General features: G+C 38.4%; 2 pseudogenes across 2 annotated transcripts; both read right to left on the bottom strand.

Moving 5' to 3' along the window:
• Positions 1–372: 372 nt before the first annotated feature.
• Positions 373–2860, bottom strand: LOC306652876 (ATPase PAAT-like; annotated as a pseudogene). The gene has a single exon. The product of its transcript is annotated as an ATPase PAAT-like (transcript).
• Positions 2861–6486: 3626 nt separating this feature from the next.
• LOC306652883 (ubiquitin carboxyl-terminal hydrolase isozyme L3-like) lies at positions 6487–7279 on the bottom strand (annotated as a pseudogene). Its single transcript has one exon. The product of its transcript is annotated as a ubiquitin carboxyl-terminal hydrolase isozyme L3-like (transcript).
• Positions 7280–8457: the final 1178 nt, after the last annotated feature.

The following is an 8457-nucleotide window of genomic DNA, read 5'->3' as shown; positions in this document are numbered from 1 at the left end:
AGAAGTCACATGCCAACAGTGACTAACACTACTGAGGGCAACAGCTACCGAAACTGCCATCCTCATGTTCTTGACCTAGAAATTCACTCCACAGTCAGAGTTTTAGAAGGAGGATGCTTCAGGGATTACATTTACTGGAAGCAGCTTGAATAGTTTGTTAACTGAAGCACATGATCTTTCCAGTGTTCCTGTTTCTCCCCTATAAACCTCTACAATTTTTAACACATATAGAAAATGATTAAAAAAAATCTATTAACAAATTCCTTAAACTTAATCAAATAGGCATGATAGGCAGGCTAAATACAGAAATCCAAAAGGGCAGGGAAATTCCTAAAAAAATTTTCAAGGGTCAAAATTAGTAATGGTTTTTTTCTTGTCAGTAACATTTCAAGTTGAAGAAAATAAGACAATTAAAAAGATTTCTGGGGAAAAAAACTAATCCCAGGGTTGTAGGAGCACAGGATGAAAACCAAATATATAAGCAGGCATTAAGGGATTCATTTAATTATATCTCCTATTCAGCAGAAAAAAACAATTTTGGAATAAAGTAACAGTAAATGACACTAAATAAACCACACACTTTTGTTACTGTGATAAAATATAATACAATGAACACCATGGACAGTGGTAACTGCCACAAAGCCAGACTATGTCACTCAAGAGGATGTGCTTTATTTTGCTGTTGAGCAGGAAGGTAGAGGAACAAAAGACTTTTTTTTTTTTTTTTTTTTTTTAGCTTCCAGAAGATCCATTTATTTTTAGACACAAATACATCATTCTTCAACACATATACATTTGTTTCTGTTTTGTTTTTGGTATTGGATTTAACCCAGGGGTGCTTTACCACTAAGCCACATCCCCAGGCTTTTTTTTTTTTTTTTTCATTTAACTTTTATTTTGAGACAAGGTCTTTGCTAAATTGTTTAGGGCCTCATTAAGTTGCTGAGGCTGCCTTTAAACTTGTAATCCTCCTGCTTCAGCCTCCGGAGTCACTGAGATTACAGGCATACAGCACTGTGCCCAGCTCATATCTGAAAGTGAAGTCTACTAGACAGAACTGCAGCCTCATGGACTCATATGCTGAAATGCTTCAATACAGACAGACCCTCAACAGTTCACACTGGACAAGAGCCAGGAAGAACTGGGAAAAAGAACATGTATCAGCCTAAAAAGGAGACTTCATTATGTGTTCTTGGTTACTGAGGTAAAACAAGACAACTTCTCCCATTTTACATCAAACACTAAATCCAAAGTAACAGTCCTAATAAGGAATGGGCCAGTTTGATTTTTCATTTTCCTATTTGCTGCTACAATGCGACAAAGCATAAAATTAATGGCCACAATGAGAACTGATCTTACATATACCAAACATGACATCCATTTTTGAAATATGAAGTAAACAATATAAAATATAAGTTGGTGATCTGAAATTAAGTGTTTCAAGTCAAAACACTCGGTTTTCCAAGATGATCAATTAGAAAAATAAATCCAAGTAAGCATTTTTTCATAAATCTCAGATATTAAATAAGGACTTTGTACAAATTAAAACTACTTCAAACACATACAATACAAAACTAATGAACTATATTAGAAATCCTTAAATATGGGCTGGGGATATAATGCAGTTGCTAGAGTGATTGCCTGTCAAATACGAGGCCCTGGGTTCTATCCCCAGCACCACACAAAAAAAATCTTTAATATTTAAAACCTGTAAGCAATACAAGCATACAAAAATTTCAGCACATGGAAAACATTATAAACAAGAATAACTTCTAACTTTGGTGTTACCTCTTAGTGTACAGTACTGGATTCACAGTAACAAGGGCAGTAAAAACACTGAGGTCACTTTATGTCAGCTGTTAAGCCTTCACAGGACATCAAATACTTGGCTTTCATAAATGTTTTTAGGTTTGGGTTTTGTAATAAATAGGTAATGAATATCTGCAGGCCTCTATATGCTGAGCACTTATCTTTCTCCACCGGAAATTCTTTCTCCAGAGTAACAATGGCTCAGAGGCAGCCCAGTAGGTGGGGAGTTGGGATTTTGCAGGAAGTCCATCAACAAGGCCACCTTTTCATCTATGTGCTCCTGGAGTTGATGTATTGCTGATAAATACAGTGCACAATTTTCTTTTCCAGTAGTTCCATATTTTTAGAGAGAATCTGCTGCAAGCAGGAGCAATAGGCTGTTCTTCCATTGCAACACCAACAATGCCTTCACTGGGTTTGGGCACATTTTCCTGCCACTTGGCATTATGTCCCACTCGAAGATTGTTGACTTGACTGCATAAATTCTAGAAAGAAAGGGCAGCAACTCAGAACTGGGGAGTGAGCTTGTCACTTGCTTTCTCTTTGGTGAGAAAGAAGATACTGCATTTAAGATCATGTTTCAGAAGGAATGATTCTGTGTCACAGTCTTACACCTGTCATGGTTCATGTTATTTCCTCCCCAGGTGGTCTTGTGCTTTTATTGATGGAAGTCTGTAAGTTTTCAGTCCCCTTTGCAGATGTCAATGCAGTTCTAAAAGGGAAAGGTGTGGAGGATGACTTGTCCAGAATACAGAAGTGGACGATAGCTGGAGCACAATCATGTGCTTGTATCTGACAGTTCCTAAAATGGACTAAAGCTGCTCTCCAATGGGAATATGATTCTGTTGCTGAAACCTAACCATATTCATCAACTCCTGAGCTCCAGGTGATAATTTTGACTCCATGACTCCATTATGGTTTGGACCTTGTCAGTATTTATCCTTGATCCTAGAGCAGGACAGCTTGGTGAAGAATTTGCTGACATTGGTCTTATATATACCATAACATTACTTATGAACACACATTGCTTTTCTCCAAAGGACAGCAATTGCCATCAGGGACAGAGCAGATGCCCTTGGCAGACACCCTTGCCCCTCCCAGTGCCACAGTACTCCTCTCCCATGTACATCTATATGTTTCTCACTGAGTTCAGGATGCCCACTATGAGGACCTCTTCAGCTCCCTTGGGGCTGCAGCTCAGGTCGAGGAAGCAGGGGCTCTGCCTTGGGGTTTGGGGGTCCTGCTCAAGTGCACCAGGTCCTGGCCTGGAGCAGGTGGTGCCAGCAACTCCTCCCAATTGAGGTCCTGGGCACCAACACCAGCCTGAGTGAGGAGGAGACTCTGGGTCAGGGCCCTGCTCACCTCTTCCCAGAAAGAGGCCAGTGTGGGGCTGCTGGTCAGTCCTGCATCGCAAAAGTACTTTTAAAGACAGCAAAAGTTTTAATAATGTCTGATGCCCAATGACATTCTCATCACTCTCTCACCTGAGTCTAGAATGAAAAATGCATTTTTATATTCTTAGAATGAACTCAGATGCAGTCCTACTAAGATAAAAATGAATACACACAACTTCTTCAAGTACTAGGCTCTTTCTCAACCACACTGGAAAGAAATTGATAAGAACCCAGTTTTGGTTGCCACAGAGCTACTTACATGGCTGTTAATTTTGTCCTTTCCTCCCTCAACATACTACCTCTGAGATTTTAAGGCAGGTGTGTATGTGTGTGTGTGTGTGTATCTCCTGCTTTACTGGTTGAAACATTATCCTTTTAGCACAAATCATCTAGTGTGTTCAGTGAAGTTTTAGTAAGTATCTAAATTAACTTTGTAGGGGAGCGGGTCCTCACCATCACTTCAAATTGGATATCTGATGCTGGGCTTGGTGGTGCATGTTTGTTATCTCAGCAACTGAAGCTGAAGCAGGAGGATCATGTGTTTAAGACCAGTCTGGGCAATGGAGTCAGACCCTGACTCAAAATTTTAAAAAAAAGGTAGCTAGGGATGTAGTTCAGGGTACAGTCCCACGGGGTTCAATTCCCTAATACCAAAACACACACACAAATTTAGTATATCTAAAACCAAAACAGTCAACATGACCTCCCTCAACTTTCAAACCACCTTTTGTTACTTTCACTGGCCTTTGTGAAAAATTCCTGTCACAATCCTTAACATTTTTCCTAGATTTACTGTAATGAACTTCAAGATGATCCCACACACCTTAATAGATACTGGATACCTAAACAATCAAGGCCTCAACATCCTTTTGATGTATGTACACAATGTATACTAGCTGATAAATACCTGTGCACCTTTTATCTCTGACTAACAAAATGATTACTGGCTTAAAACCACAGTACATTGTCTTACAGTTATGGCAGTCAGATGTCTGGACACAGGTCTTGTTGGGGTTGCTAAAAGTAAGGGTGTCCACAGCAGGACTCTTCCTTTCTGGAGGCTCCAGGGAAGACTGTTCCCTTGTACTGCATGTCTGGCTGTGGCTTACTTTGGCTCATAGTACTCCTCCAACTCCAATGACAGAAAAGTAGAAATGGGTCCTTCTCATTCTGCCCTCTCTCTGGTCCTGTCAACTTTGGTTTCCCCCTTCCTCTTTTAAGGACCCATGTAAGGATACATTGGACTCATCAGGATAATCCACAATAATCTTCCTACCTTACAGTTAGCTGGTTAGCAACCATACTTCATTTGCAATCCTTAATTCCTCTTTGCCAAAGGTCAACACATTCACTTTGGGGATTAGACATGAACCTATTGGGCGAAAGAAGGGGCATTGTTTACCTACAAGACTATCAAACTGTATTTGTCCTCTACTCTTGAGTGGAACACTGCTCTGTATGGGTAAACAAACACAATTCATCTTAAGTATGTACACTAGCTGACCAAATTCATCCCTACATCTCCCATTTCTCATTCAGGATACAGAAAATCTAAATATCCTGCAAGCATAGTAATAATAAAGATGCTTTTATTATTGCTTAAAGAAACCTGGAATTCATTTTTGCTTATACATAATGCATTGTCATACTCAAAATGCACTAAAGCCCTCTAACTGAAATAACAACTACCAGAGATAAACTGTACAAGAACATAAAAGCCCTGACTCTCAATTTTACTTAAGCACCAACTCGAAACACAACAAAACATCACCTTTTGGTATGATAATTGTGAAGCCATGCAAATATACTGTTCCCATTTAAAAAAAAAATCTGCATTTCTGATATCTTAGACCACTGTGAGAAATTGTGCCTAAACATAAACTTCAAGCTTGAAACTGCTTAGGGCTCATTCTAATTACTGAACTTACTTTTGGTATAGTGAAAAGCTACCAAAAGGGTTTATTTAGTGTGTTTACCAAAATCCAGTTCTACATGAGTAAAGATCCTGTAAAAGATCTTTACATATTTTCTTATCACCCAATTTCTGAAACAAGCTAAATAAGCCTTTAGACAGAACAAAGAATCACATGATACCATTAGACTAAACTGTTATTTATTTCAGTGACAATTCAAAAATCTTTACAAATCATATTCTAGCACTAGCCTTTCATTTGAAAGATCATCAAGTTTTGACTGAGCTTGTAGTGCTAGCATTGGTAGCTCTTTATATTTTAGTGATTTCAGCAAGATGAAAGGACTAAAGATTAGAATATATAAAATAAATATTTTCTAAAACCATGTCCAAAGGTCTTTTTCCACTTTTCATCCCTGTTATAGTATAAGCTATCTCCAACTTACTATGGTTCAACTTATGATTTTTTTAACTTTCTAATGGTATGGAAGTTATACATATTTAGTAGAAACCATACTTCAAATTTTAGATTAGGGTCTTTTCCTGGGCTACAGATATGTGGCACACAATATACTTCATGCAGCTGAAGAGGGCAGTGAGTGGGCTGCAGCTCCGTCAGCCACACAGTCATGAGGACAACAACCAATACTCTACAGTGTACATGCATGTCCAAACTCTGATAGCTTTAAATTGCAATGGGTTTATCAGGTTATAACTCTATCATAAATTGAGGAGCATCTGTACTTTATATTAAGCTCTCTTGAAATAATTTTCTTGAGATGATCCAATTTCTCACTTTGGTTCCATATTTTCCAACTTTCATTTCTATAAACAATTTATCACTATTATTTGTGAACTTGGAAATTTGATGTGAAATATTATGCACTTTGAAGCCAAAATAAACTCAAAACTAATGAAGCCAAAATTATAGGTGATTGGGTCAAATGGAGGAAGAGAGGCCATCTGAGTCTGGGGAGTTGGAGACCACCCTGAGATATTGGAATGTCAGTGTCTCCAGAGCCCTTTTGATCACCAAGGTTACCTACCTCTACTATCCCACCCAAAGACTGCCAACAGGGATTTGCTAATTAATGTCCCCTGGGCCCACCTGCCTGAATCATTCCATTTGGCCCCATCCCCCTGCCCATCTTCTTCTCACCATTTTTTATCTCATGGCTCCTCCTAGACACTTCCTAGGCAGGAAGGAGAAGTGTGGAGAGAGAGCAGGAGAACAAAGAAGACTCTAAACTATAAAAAGGATAGGGCACACTCACTTCTTAGGGTGTCAGAACACCAGCCATGGGCCCCTTCTCCCTCCCAGGAGATCTCTGTGTTACTACATTTATTGATTTATCTTTAAATTCACATAAAGTTTAATCAGTCAAGTTAATGAAAATATCAAAATTTCTTAGTTAGTGTATGGCAGCAGAAGTTTCACTTTTGTTGCAAATAATACTGTATTTGGTATTTCCATCATCAACAAGCTATGCTGCAGAAAGAGCAATTGCATTAAATCTTAGTTCATCAGAATCAAGTTCCATAAATTTCTAGCAAACTTCTATGTCATCCTCTAATAGTTTCATCACTAGTTTTCCCATGGTTAATTGGAAATGGTTTCAATCCATCTAATTCATAGAAATACCCATCTACATGAACTAATGCAATAAAATGAACATCATCTTTTTTATCTCTACTTGGTGCCTCCATCTGACCTTCATGGGCACTGGTCTCATGAATAACTAGAATAGTGTCATAGTTCTCAAGCTATCTGGTTTGTTCTTCAGGACTCATTAATACTGACTCTTCCAGGAAATTTTTCAAGGTTGATTCAGATTCAAAGTGCATCTAGTCTTTATTGTTTGCAATAGCATAGATCAGTCCAGTTGTTCCACAGGGATTGCCGATTGCTTCATGAAATATAGATTATGTAACATCCTGTCCCTGATATTTTATATTTTTCTTCTCTTCTGCTCTGAATACTTCATACTTTTCTGTAATAGGAAAGAGAAGTAACACTGCACAGAATAGTCTTGGTACCATGCTAAGGAGTTCAGAATCCATTTTGTATAAATCAACAAATTGCCAGTTAGGATGTAGACCTGATTGAGAAACTGGTTGGTGACCTCAGGATTAGCATCTAGGGCAGCCAGCATTGACGCTCCATGGAAACTCTACCCAGCCTCTCTCCAGTTCTCTGTGTTACTACCTTTAAATTAAACCTGCTTCATATGCTGGCATCAGAGTGCTTCTCTAATGTTCAAATTTTAATATTTGAGGAAACAGAACTCATCACCGATTACTGGTGTTATCACTAGTTAACTCCAGAAGGTTTCCTCATTTTAAGCTTGCATTCAAGAAGGTTAATAAATTTTTGGTTTACTTCTCAAAAGGTAGATACTTCTATTTAATATCTACTCTCAACAGAGTTGTGCACTCTTCCAAGAGGCTTAATGAAGCACTAAATTACAATAGAAACATTAGTCACCCAAATATCCCTCAGAGGTGGAAAAAGCTAAATTAGAGGAAGATCCCTGTCAAGGGTTAGCTCCACTGAAAGGGCAAGGCAGATGTGAAGTTTCTCCTCCAAAATATCATGTGTGAGACAATGCAAGAAACTTTAGAGGTTAAATGATTGGATTATGAGAGCTTTAACCTAAACAATACATTGATCTGATGATAGAGAGTAACTGGTAACTGTAAACAAATAGGGTGTGGCTTGAGGAAGTGAGTCACTGGGATGTGCCTTGGGCTTCTATTTTGTCCCTGGTGGGCAGAGTATTATCTCTCTGCTTTCCCATAGTCCTGTCCTGAGCTGCTATCCTCCACCATGCCCTTCTTCCATGATCTTCTGTTTCACCTAGAGCAGAAAGCAATGGAACTGGCCATCTATGAATTCAAACCTCTAAAACCATGAGCATCAAATAAACTTTTCCTACTCTAAAATTGTTCTTGTCATGTGTTTTGTCAGAGGAATAAAGTTGACTGAACACATTATTACAAGTCAATTCATTATATGAATCCAGGATTCTGACAGATTTTTTCTAATCTCTCCTTCCATTTTTTGATCATAATAACTACAACTCTCATTTCAACAATAATTTTTATTAGTAATCTTTGGTTTTCTTCTTTTCCACCCACCAGTCCATATGGCAAATCTTACAGTTTGGCTGTGAAGAATAATGCAACAGTTTATGCATGAGACAATTCAAAAGGTTTAGTGGTAAAATCATTGGGTTATGAGAGCATCAGCCCAATCAGAAAATTTCTTTGGTAGAATTAACTAAGCAGTAGCTTACTGTATTCTGGTAGGATGTGCTTGGAGTGGGTGGGTTATTGGAGGTA

The sequence above is a fragment of the Sciurus vulgaris genome (assembly GCF_902686455.1).
Source record: "Sciurus vulgaris genome assembly, contig: HiC_scaffold_633_arrow_ctg1, whole genome shotgun sequence".
Classification (NCBI taxonomy): Eukaryota; Metazoa; Chordata; class Mammalia; order Rodentia; family Sciuridae; genus Sciurus; species Sciurus vulgaris.
This window is presented reverse-complemented; position numbering and strand designations above follow the sequence as displayed.